Here is a 12,018-nt window from a genome sequence, read left to right on the forward strand (position 1 = left end):
TGCCAGAATGGCCCAGATAAAAACCAGGAGTGACAGCTCATCCTGGCAAGGATGTGGAGCAAGGGGAACACTCCTCCATTGCGGATGGGATTGCCTTCGAAATCAATATAGTGCTTTCTCAGAAAATTGGGGCTAGAGCTACCTCAAGACCTAGCTATAGAAATCTCAAGCATGTGCCCAAAGAATGCGTCATACTACTGCAAGGATACTTGTTCAAGTATTTTCATAACAGTTTTATTCATAATAGCCAGAAACTGGAAATAACTTACATGCATGTCCCTTCACTAAAGAACAGATAAAGAAGATGGGGTGCATTTACACAATGGAGTATTACTCAGTAATTTTTTAAAGTAACATGATATTTTCAGGCAAATAGATGGAACTAGAAAAAATAATGCCAAGTGAAGTAATACAGATCCAGAAAGACAAACATGGTCTATATGCACTTATAAGTGGATATTAGCGGTAAACTAAAGGATAACCATGCTACAATTCATAGACTCAGAGAGGCCAAGTAAAATGGACGGCTCTAGGATGAACACAGGGATCTTTCAGGGAAGAAGAAATATATTTTCTGAGTGGCCTTGGGGTGGGTGTGGATAAAAACTGTAGAAATCAGGTGGGTGGGTGGGGGAAGAGACGACTGGGAAGTAATCTCTAGATTAGTACTAATTACTAGTTTAGAATTGTGGGAAATTTTAGGGACCTTGTGGAAACTTGGTGCAATGGAAGCTTCCTGGTATTTACAAGGGTGATCCTAGCAAAGACTTGTAGTGGTGAATATGGAGCCTGAACGGGCTATCTTCTTTGACCAAGCAAGGCTTCCAGAGGAGAGATTTGAACACCAATCCAGACACAAAACCATGGATTTATAATTTATCATGCCCACAAGTTGTGCTGTGGTAAAGGTGTCACAGAACTTGTGGTGATTACTGAATTTTAAATTGTCAGAGAGAAATTGCAAAAATCAAAGGAAGATGTTTTCAGAGTTTTACTTACAAGTGTGGAATTTTATGATGTGGACTTATTTAAGCAATGGAAATTAAATTATTATATAAGAAGTTATATGACATGTTTTTAGGCAAAATACATGATTTCACATTATTTTATAACACATGGATTACATAGGGTTTTCCAAATGTGGCCAGAATCCTGCTTCTCTTAGCCATGCCAAGAAATGTTATTGTGGGAATCAGGAACACTTTGTTTTTTTTCTAAAAAAGATTATGTAAACAAGGAAGACAACAAGGAAGAAAAAACAACGTTGAGCTTGCTTCTCTAAGTGGACTCCATCTTGGAGCAATCAGTCCTCACATTCAGTCAGTAGCTGCTCACTGAATGCTTACTGTGTTGCAGGTCTGTATGAAGCAGAGGATACAATGAAATGAGCAAGGCACATTGGTGAAGAAAAGTCCTATGTGAGTGAGAAAAACAAAGAGAAAAACAAAAACCTCTACTGTTTGTAGTAATGAGTGTTATGTGAAAAGTTATGTATAGTGAGTGACGGGGGTGGTGGGAGGAGGTTGAGGAGCATGTCTGCTATTCTTAGGAGTGGTATTTGTGTGCTGAATTGAAAGGTGATCACAATTTGCTGCAGGGAACAAATAAGCAGCACCATGGAGCCTGGAAACCTCAGATTCTGCAGAGAGAGAGAGATGAGAGCTATGGAATCCATTGTGGCCAACCTCGCTGAAATGTACTCAGTGGATGGAAAGGACTGGGTGCTAGGATCTGATCATGAAGACCATGCTTAAGAATTTACAGTATTTTCTAGGCTTGAAAGAAGCTGCTGATCTATCTCAAGCTGGGAAAATGACAAAATCTGATTTAGATTTTGCAGACTCACTTGGGATACACAGTAAAGGACTCCATGTAGGAAAGCATATGGAAGTATGCATTCCTGGGGAAGAAGGTGCTGGCATGGACCACACTCCGTTTCTTTGAAGGACTTCCTGAGGGATTTAATACAAAGTTGGAAACATAAAGAGCAAGCAGGGACATTGGCTCAAGGCCTGAGTAACTAGGTCAATGATGCAAAGTTGACAAGATTCAGACTTACTCCAAATGAGAAAGGAAAAATGATCTCATTAACAGAAGCAGAACCTTTAAAAATTCCTTAAAGTTGCTTGTATGAAGCTAATTCACTTTGAGAAAAGATAACACTAGCCATTCAATATTCAATAACAAAAATTCTTTCACAGGAGAAATTGGTGGCACATAGGTTTGTTTGGGTGAGAAGTTTCCTTTTGCAATGATATTGAGAAAGTAACTGAGGAAGACAAAAATAGCTCTTAATGAGATATAGATTCATAGCTCCTAACATCAGAAAGATTGCAAAGTCCTCTGAATATGTCCTGAACAAGCTGTTCTGGCCTAAATTAGACAGCGTTTCCAGCAAATACAATTGAGTTTACTTATCCTTTAGGGGAGAAGTAAACAATTATTTTCCTCCAAGGAGAAAACTAAAGTAGCAAGGAGGGAGCCTTGCTAGCCCTTAAAAAAAATAAAGCTAGCTATCATCATGCTGTGTTTTATGAGAGAGAAGAACCTGCTGATGTCTCCCTTCCTAGAAAACTTAACAGGACAGATTATGAAGTAGTGACTTGAGTTAGGTGCAGATAAATGTGGTTTTGGCAGTAAATTGGCATTATGAATAGTACAGGTTAACAAGAGACTGGACTTTTAAAATAATTCTGCATGGCAAGCTGATAAAGAAGCAGTAAACATTGTCTTATTGCCAGAGAAATCTATTCTTGAAATAATGTTACATAATAGGAGGATGGGGGATAATTATGAGTATCTAAAAATACAAGTGAATTTCCTTAATGTGAAGTGGATTCATGACAGGAGGAATGCTATAGTTGTTGAAATAATCGGTAATGTCCTAGAGGGACACTTAACTATTTTGTAAATTCCAATGGCACTTCTTTGTGATGTGCTTTGAACTGTTAAGTCAGTAGACTGAAGTGTGCATTTTGAGCTGACAGATGAGCTACACATCCGTTTGTAATATTTTCTAAGTCAGTGTTTACTTTTTATATCTAATTAGTTTTGGATATATGACTACCCTTTGCTCCAGGACAATAAAATAACATGGTAATGGGATTGTAGTTCAGTGCTATAGCCTTTGCCTCTCATGCATGAAGCTGTGGGTTTGATCCTCGGGAGTAAATAAAACCAAACAATTGCTCACAGGCATATTTGTTAGTTCAAAGTAGGTTTCCGGACAGATCGTGCCAGGTCAGCACAATCCCACAAGAAGAGGTATTTTATTGGGTGGGGAAGAAAACGAAGGAGAGGAGAAATTGGGGAAAAAGGGGGAGAGGGTTCAGGGTCTCATTCTTTTATTTGGGCCTTGATACAGATCTCAGGTAATGATTGACAGTCACAAGTGAGGTGTATGCCAGGAGTGTGTGGCAGTTGCCATGACAACAGATGCAAGAGAGTCCTGATCGCCTAGGGATGACATCATCTCTGGATTCGGAGGCTGACTGTAAAGCCGCTTCTAATACCAACTATATGAACTTGTTTTATTTATTTATTTATTTATTTATTTATTTATTTATTTTGAGGAAGATAGGGTTTAACTATCTATGACCCTCCTGCCTCAGCCTCTTGAGTGCTGGCATTACCATTTTGTGCCCCAAACACTTTCATCCCATGAGCTATGACTTTAAAGATAAGCTAATAAACCCTGCATGGTTATAGCTTCTCACTGAATCCATTATTGTTCAGTTGCCTTTAAAGTTTTATGAGTACAACCGAAGTGTTCAGTTTAAAAATGAAAGTAAACAATGCTGGAAAGATAGCTCAGAGGATAAAACTACTTGTCGACCAGCATGAGAACCTGAGTTCAATACCAAGCACCCACAAAGTAGAATGGAAGAAGCTACTCTTGCAAGTTATCCTCTAATCTATAGACTTACACCATGTCAGCCATGCATCCTTACCCACAGAGCTGGAAAGTTTGGCACAGTGGACCCTGTTGTTACTGAAGAGGCAAGCTTGGTTGTCTTCTCTACTCTAAATGCATCCAAGAAAACTTGTTTTCATCACCATTACTTAGCTGTGGTTGGAATGTATACACAAATTTAGAAGGCAAAGAGAAATAAGATTCCATCTTGGGTCTATTACAATAATTCTATTCAGGTTGAATTCATAATCAAAAACCATTCTCATCAAATTATAGGTATAATTAATTCCTATCAATTTTTTTTACTGTTTACATTAGTGTTCAGTGAATAATACTAATACTAATACTAATACTAATAATAATAATAGGACAAAAAGCCTGGCTAGATTCAAGGGAAAGTACAGTATATATGTTTAATTCACTTTTCATCTGTTAGAGAATTAAGCCAGTCATGTTTCTTTGCATTTAGTCAAATTACAATAGTGTTAAATGTTTAAATAATGCCCAGATTTTATGCAAGTAAAAGAAAATTCTTAGCTCTCCTACACCTTATAATGTGTATATTCTATAGCCAGAACTCAATAAACTGACAAACTCTACTAATAAAAAGTTGTTCCTACATCCCTTCTTCAAAGTAAGCATACATTTTCATATGTGAGGAATCTGGTAATTCCATCTGGGCTGGTTCTGAATCAGGTGAGAGGAGGGACTCACTTTGACCTTGCCTGGCTATCAGCACTCTTTGTTGTACAGCAGCACCACCTGGGTGGAAAAGGAAGTCCGAGATGAATTTCTCCTCTGAACACATAAACACTGCCTATCCTGTCTCTGGTAGCTTTGGAAGGATCTGATGCAGTGGAGTATTTTGCTTAAAAACATGAACATTTTGAATCTCAGAAAGGACCTGAAAAAGAAAAACGTTCCAACCTCAACACTGCCAACTAAGGAATTCTGCCAAGCTTTGGAAGATACCAAATGGCCAGGACAAACAGGAGATATTTTACCAAAGTAAATCTTCAAGGTAATGCTAACATAGAATAAAGAGGGAGTCTGATATAGCTGTCTCCTGAGAGGCTCTACCATAGCCTGACAAATTCAGAGGCAGATGCTTACAGCTAACCATTGGACAGAGCAATGGAGGAGTTAGAGAAACGACGGAAGAGCTGAAGGGGTTTGGAACTCCATAGGAAGAACAACAATATCAACCAACCAGACACCCCCCCACCCCAGAGCTCTCAGGGACTAAACCACCAACCAAAGAGTACACACGGAACAACCCATGGCTCCAGCCGCATATGTAGAAGAAGATGGATGGCCTTATCTGGCATCAATGGGAGGAGAGTTCCTTAATGCTGTGAAGGCTGGATGCCTCAATGGAGGAGAATACCAGAGCAGGGAAGCGGGAGTAGGTGGGTGGGTGGGGGAGCACCCTCATAGAAGCAGGGGAAGGAGGGATGAGATGGGGGTGTCCTGGGGGAAACTGGGGAAAGGGATAGCATTTGAAATGTAAATAAATAAAATGCCCAATAAAGAATAGATTGTCATAACACTGTGACCCTTTCATTCTGCTATTGGAAAAGGGACCTTGGAGGGAGACAGCCTGAGGATGCAAATAGGAAGTGCGTGGCTCTATAAACAAATTTAGGCCATCCAACTCATTATTATAGTCCTAAGGAACGTCTTACTCATCATCAGAGGTTTAGCTTAACTAATTAATGGAACGATGTGATGGAATTAGACTGGGAAGCTATGAGCCATCCTATCTTTGAGAGTTGCTAAGGCAACTGAGAAGGATTGACTCGGGTTCTGTGGGGTAGATTTTAAAGCAGACCTGGAGGAGGTAGAGAAGCAGGAGGAACAGAAAGGACAAACAGCTGGTATTAAACGGTAGCTAAAGGCAAAAGCCCTGGAAGGCTGAGCTTGTGAATGTTCCTGACTGGGACTGCGGCTCATGCAGAGCCCTTGGCATTTATGCATCAGGGAATTTTAGCAAATCACTGGTTGGTCTTGCATACATTAAAGACCAAGTATCATGAGATCAAGGCTGCATATTAAATGGGGTGAAGCAGCCAAATTCTGTGTGATTGTTGTTAATCTCACTGTTCCTGACTCCACTCATTTCAATAATTCTTTTTTCCTGGGTGTTCATAAGAACACTGGACTGCAAGCATTTCCTTTGAGAGACTCACTTGTATTAAAACCACACAAGCAATATGTATTGTGGTCTGTCTAGCTTCAAAATGTTGAAACTCTTTCAGTTGACTAGTGTAAATCTCTAGAGTCTAACAACTTTTTTTTTCTTAAAGGTTCACTGTCAAATTAAAAACAAACACAAACAAAAAAACATTATTATTGGTTAATTTAGGCTGTAACCTTAGGAAAAAATATTTTTTATACACATTACCATACAAATGGCACCAGCAGCCTGTAGACACTGAGGAAAAGAAGAAATCTGAGCAAATCATTTTTGTTTCTTTTCTTCCTCCTTCCTTCCCTCAGGAAGGAAAGTTACACAATGTAATATTTGTTCCCTTGGCATTTCTGTTCTGTTGCCTGCCATAATTCTTTCACCCCCTCTTATTGGATATTTCCTGAGATTTTTGGAGTTGGTGATGTACATGTATGTTCATTTTCTTCTGTTTGTGAATGGGCAGTGGCTTGGTATGCCACAACATCAGTCATTTATTTTTAGGAGCTTGATTGATCAATAATATCTCAGTAGCTACTGTCAATACAAAACCAAAGTTTCTATCTGTGATTGAAGTAGACAGTCTTAGCAATCTGTAAGCATCAATACAAATGTTTATAGGCAATTTGATACCTAATCACATGCCTATTACAATGAGGACTGTGATTTTCCCTAGACATAGGCCTTTGTCTTATAATTCCAATCCTAGGTTGGTTCCTATGAAGGGACATTAAATACATGCAGAAAGCAGTTATTTGTACCCACATCATACACACAATTGTGCCAGTGCCTGGCAAAGCATGCAAGATACCTAATTCAGCAGGACCTCCATTGACAATTCTTCCCTTATAGCCTGCATAATGCCTCCAGTCACTATGAAGCCATCTAGTGGGGAGCGAATGCCAAGCTCAATTCTAGTGTTATTTCAAAGCTTGTAGTGTGTTGACAATAGGGACTTTCCATCTGATTCTTCTCTGCAACCAGAAGCAGTGACAATAACCTCAACGCCTATGAAATCTTCAGGACATCTGTGATGTTCAGTTAACAGCAAAGTAGCCTCCTTCTGACACTGGGATTTTCACCCCACATTCTTACTGCTCCTTAGAGTGCTGGGTCTGCTCACACTAGGCAGCTTTGCTCAACCTCCTTAATTGCTATATCTACTGTTTTATGATATACCTTTACAAATCTGCAAGACAGTCAAGAGTTAAAAGTACAAAACAGCTTTACAGTTATAGGTATGAAAAACGGCTTTAGAAATGTATTAAAGGCCCCAGAAGGGAACCTGGGATTGGGACTAGAAGACAAAGATCTGTGCTGTGAATGTCACGGTACCCAGTGGGAGCTCATTTTTTGGTTCTGTTAAAGTCTCTGATGGCTCACTATTACACACTCCATGAAAATATCAATTGGTGTCATACAGGTAAGAGGGTACTAAAAATAAAAATCTTAACAAGCTCTATTACAGCATGAAAATATCTCACCATTTATATTATTTTGTCAAGAAAGCAAGAATGGATACAATGGTATAGACAGGAAGCATTACCCCAGTTTTATAACTGTGATCCTCTGGTAATTTTTTTTAAAGCCATCAGGTCTCTTCATCCTAGGCTACTGATGCTGCCATGGGACTTCTATACATCTCTCAATTCTGATGGTCCTGGCTGAGATGGCTTGGTTCTCAAACGAGGAGAAGCGGGGCTATCCTCTAGCTTGTCATGCCTGCCACTAGAGCTATCTCTCCCTTTTTGATGGACTCTGGACAAGTTCCATGGCCCTTTCTGTTTCATCAGATAAACATAGCTGCTGAAAGGGCCTCAGTCTCCATGTCCTTCGTCCAGTATAGAGTGTTGAAGGGGAGAAATGCACATAGCACCAGTAAGGGGATAATTGTCAATTCTTAGGACAATCTTAATCTTTTCCATCTGTGTTACTTGATTATTTATGTTGTCTATGAACAATTTCTTAAGCAGGGAAGCCTTCTAGAAGCTGAATGACACAGCTCAAGATCTTTGTTGTTTCCTCTAAGAACTCCAGCTTGACATAAATCTTGACACACATGCTGTTGAGTGATCCAAAAGACCCTTCCTTTGCTTTGTCTTTTTAATTTCCCGTTGATAACTTTAGTATGTCATCACTCAATTTATTGTCTGCTATAGAGCATTTAGATCTGCTAGAGTCTTGCCAATAACATAAGTATGTGGCTCTGAAAAGCCACTGAAGTCCCATACTGATTCTGTGATCCCTACTGAATCCTTTTTTGCTTAATTCTCATGGGAGTAGAGCTTTCTCCATCCCAACAAATCAGGAACCAAACACCTCTTCTCTTGTGATCAGTTTTCTTAGCAATGTCTGTGTTTCCTCCATTGTCTTTCAGTCCATGACATTCATGAAACCCTCAGCTGGAGAAAATCAACTATCTATAGTCTCTCATGTGGGCCAGTATGTTAGAGATTGCTTTCTTTGTATGTTGTCAGCTTGTGCAGCCTTTTCATTGTATTATATTCCTTACTTTCTCTGTGTCAGTGGCACTCATACTGATATTATCTTTTCCTATGTCTCATAGTCTCACTAACCAGGCTGTGGTTCTTTGTTTGTGTTTTTCCCAATTCAGGAAGTTCAGATAGAGAGCATTCCTAATCAGTATAGTTTCTTATCAGGGCATATTAATGTCCTCATGCACATAGAGTCATGGATATTTTCCTTTGAAAAAAGCTGAGATTTGAGAGTTAAATCACTCTCTACCTCATATTTTGTCCAATTATTTTCATGGGTTCCAAAGCTTTGGATTTAACAAAGTGCTCTTTAGCAGGGACATGATCTTTATTTTCTTTCCCTTGCATTCTGCTGGATTCAAGAAATGGAAAGCTAATGGCCACACCCACCCTTCCCATTTGTCTACCTTTTTTCTGCCAAATCAGAGGTTAATGTGGAGTATAAAATCCATATTTTTCCTATCGTATTCCTTTTTATATACAGTCATTTCTCTCTCGGATCAGGCTCAGTTGTACCTTATTCCCTCTACCCCCAGCAAAGACCACATATCTGAGCTACGTACAGCTTGCTTTTGTACTCATTCCAAAATATGCTATTTTTAAAGATGGTAATATAGTCTTGAAAGAGTCAGTAGTTTGTGGGTCATCCCAGTGATGTCCACCCCAGACATTAAAGAGGGGTGTCACTTTATATAGTATGACCACTCTGAGATGCCCCCATGATATTCCACTTCAGGCAGTTCTGCCTCAGTTTCAAGTCTTAACAAACATTGCAGGAAGCATGCAAATGTTATTTCAACAAAGATGCATGCTATTCCATACCACACTGAGAAAGGCAGTAATATTGGGATTACCCCTGTTAATTTGCTCACATTTTAGTTCCAGCTGCACATCTTCTTATTCAGTGGCCATGCAATGATTGCTCCCAATTCATCTTTTGTTTTGACATTCTTTAGTTGGATGACAATTATGTTGTGTGGCTTTTTTAGGAAAGACATCAATGGACATTTATTTATTCATTATAGGGCACCTATGACTCTACACAAGTCTATCTTGGTGAACCAATGAGTTTATTTAGATTATATATAGGAGTTTATTTAGATTATATATAAGGGGTTACTTACAGGAGCATGGAGAACTCAAATGCAGCTGCATTATAAAATCCGATTCAGAATTACAACTCCAAAAATTTCAGCCCTCTTAACACCAGAGGTGGAAGATAAGTCCCTATTGCTGAAGATGCCATGAACGTCAGAAAAAGGTCCAGAGGCCTCTGAGTCAGAACTGACATGAATGCCTTCCCCCTGATGACCAACAAGGACAGAGGCAACCAAGAGTCCAATCCAATTATGACATTCATGAACCACATCAACAACCAACGTGGCCATTACACATTATTGGTACATTAGTGGCATACCTGCAATTCTATTAGAGCAGTGACCAAGTGTTCTTATTTAATTAAAATACCCTCATCAAGAGAGATACCATGTCTGGTACCGGACAGCTACCTAACTACTCAGTGTTAGAAAGTCATGGTTACAGGAAGAGAATCTGCAACCACTAATTTGCTAAAACAGCATACAAAATCCCTAACAAAAATTTATAAATATTTATCCTTATACCCACAGATAAGTGTAGTCTTCACCTCTCATCAAGGAAACTTTTCTTTACAACAGATGAAGACCACTTCAGAAAACCATAGCCAACCAAAATACATAGTGCTTTAAGTAAAATGCAATCTCAAAACATAAACGTTGCCCCCTTCAAGTTCCCCTGCACATCATGCGGCTAGTTCCACCAATCTACTTGAGAAAATGTCTTGAGAATCCTGTAATTTTCTGAGCATTCTAAACCTTGTGAGCTTTCTGAGCTCCATGACTGTTTGAGTCTCTTACCCTCTCTTTTATCTAATAGGAAATGCTTCTATTTAAAGGAGACTCAACAATACCCAACACCACAGTGCATAGTTTAAAATACCATAAATGGACAGAAATGCTATTTTGATACTGCCATGAGTTATTGGTGAGACTCATATGTCATTATGCCTATAATTGATCACACATGCCTACACTGAAGTACAAGTCTCCATTAAAATAAAGTCCTGAAAAACACAGAGTGTAAATTTCTTGTAAAATTATTTACTACCTTTGTAATATGTAGAAATCACATCATATAATATGTGTGTATAGACAGAAAAAATTGAGCTAATACCATCCAACCTACTTCTTGTATTGTGTTCTTCAAGTCTAAGCACTCGATAACCTGATGTGTATTCTTTAAGTTTTCTGTAATAAAAGTATTATTTTATAAGATAAGATATCTTAATTATTTTAATAAGATAATATTGTATTGTTTTATAAGGAAAACAAAACATTGCTGCAGGTTTCTGTATTTAATATACTCTATTGGTATTCTGAGAGAACAGTTCAGTGTTTTAAGCAAGAGTTTCTGTTATCATTTCTATAACAGAAGTTTTGGTGTCATTCAAGGTTATCACTTTTTGCCTTTGGCTCTTATGACTAATATAGCAAAAAGCGTTGCTGCACATACATCTTTCTACCATGTGTGAATTTTGATAAAGGGTAGACTCCTAAAAAACAAAGTAGCTTTTTTCTGTCACTGGTCATTTTAAAATGTATTTTACAATTGCTTACCTCCCCCTTAAACCATCTTGGCTTAATTTCTTGTTTTGTATAATAGTAACTGTGAACACGTCGCCATCAACAGATAGTTAATAAATAAACTCAGAAGGTTTTCTATCTTCTGATGTCAGTTTTGAGGTTTCAGATATTCTGCAGATCAAACATGTTGGTTCTAGAATTCATATTGACTATCATTATGTTCACTAATAAATTATCTGGCAATTAGAGTTTTAACATGGCATTTTATTAATTCTTTAATAATCTGGCACAATGTATTTTGGTGATTTTCACCATCAACTCCTCTTGACTCATCTCTATACTCACTGCTCCCTCCAACTCTGTTCTCTCTCTCTCTCTCTCTCTCTCTCTCTCTCTCTCTCTCTCTCTCTCAAATTGGACCACTGAACCCAATGTGGTCATTTTTTCAGGGTCCACATTCTTAAAACTGATGTTCCAGAAGCCATCAACTATCAATAGCTCCTGAGAGATAGGGGCTTATGAGTTCTTCCCCCTCCATGCTAGAATCTAAACTAGTTCTGGTACTTTTTAATCTCTGACTTAAAATCTTTCTCACACTATTACCATTATGGTCCCTGAGCCTTGTCAGAGAGGTGAAACATCTTTCCCAATTTTGACTAAACATTCCATGGACACTTAGTCTCTGAACTTTGGCTTGTTGTCAGTTTCTGCACTACACACACACACACACACACACACAAAGACAGAGAGAGAGAGAAAGAGAGAGAGATACACACACATATACACACAGACACACACACA

Source organism: Arvicanthis niloticus, chromosome 4 (genome assembly GCF_011762505.2).
Source record: "Arvicanthis niloticus isolate mArvNil1 chromosome 4, mArvNil1.pat.X, whole genome shotgun sequence".
Classification (NCBI taxonomy): domain Eukaryota; kingdom Metazoa; phylum Chordata; class Mammalia; order Rodentia; family Muridae; genus Arvicanthis; species Arvicanthis niloticus.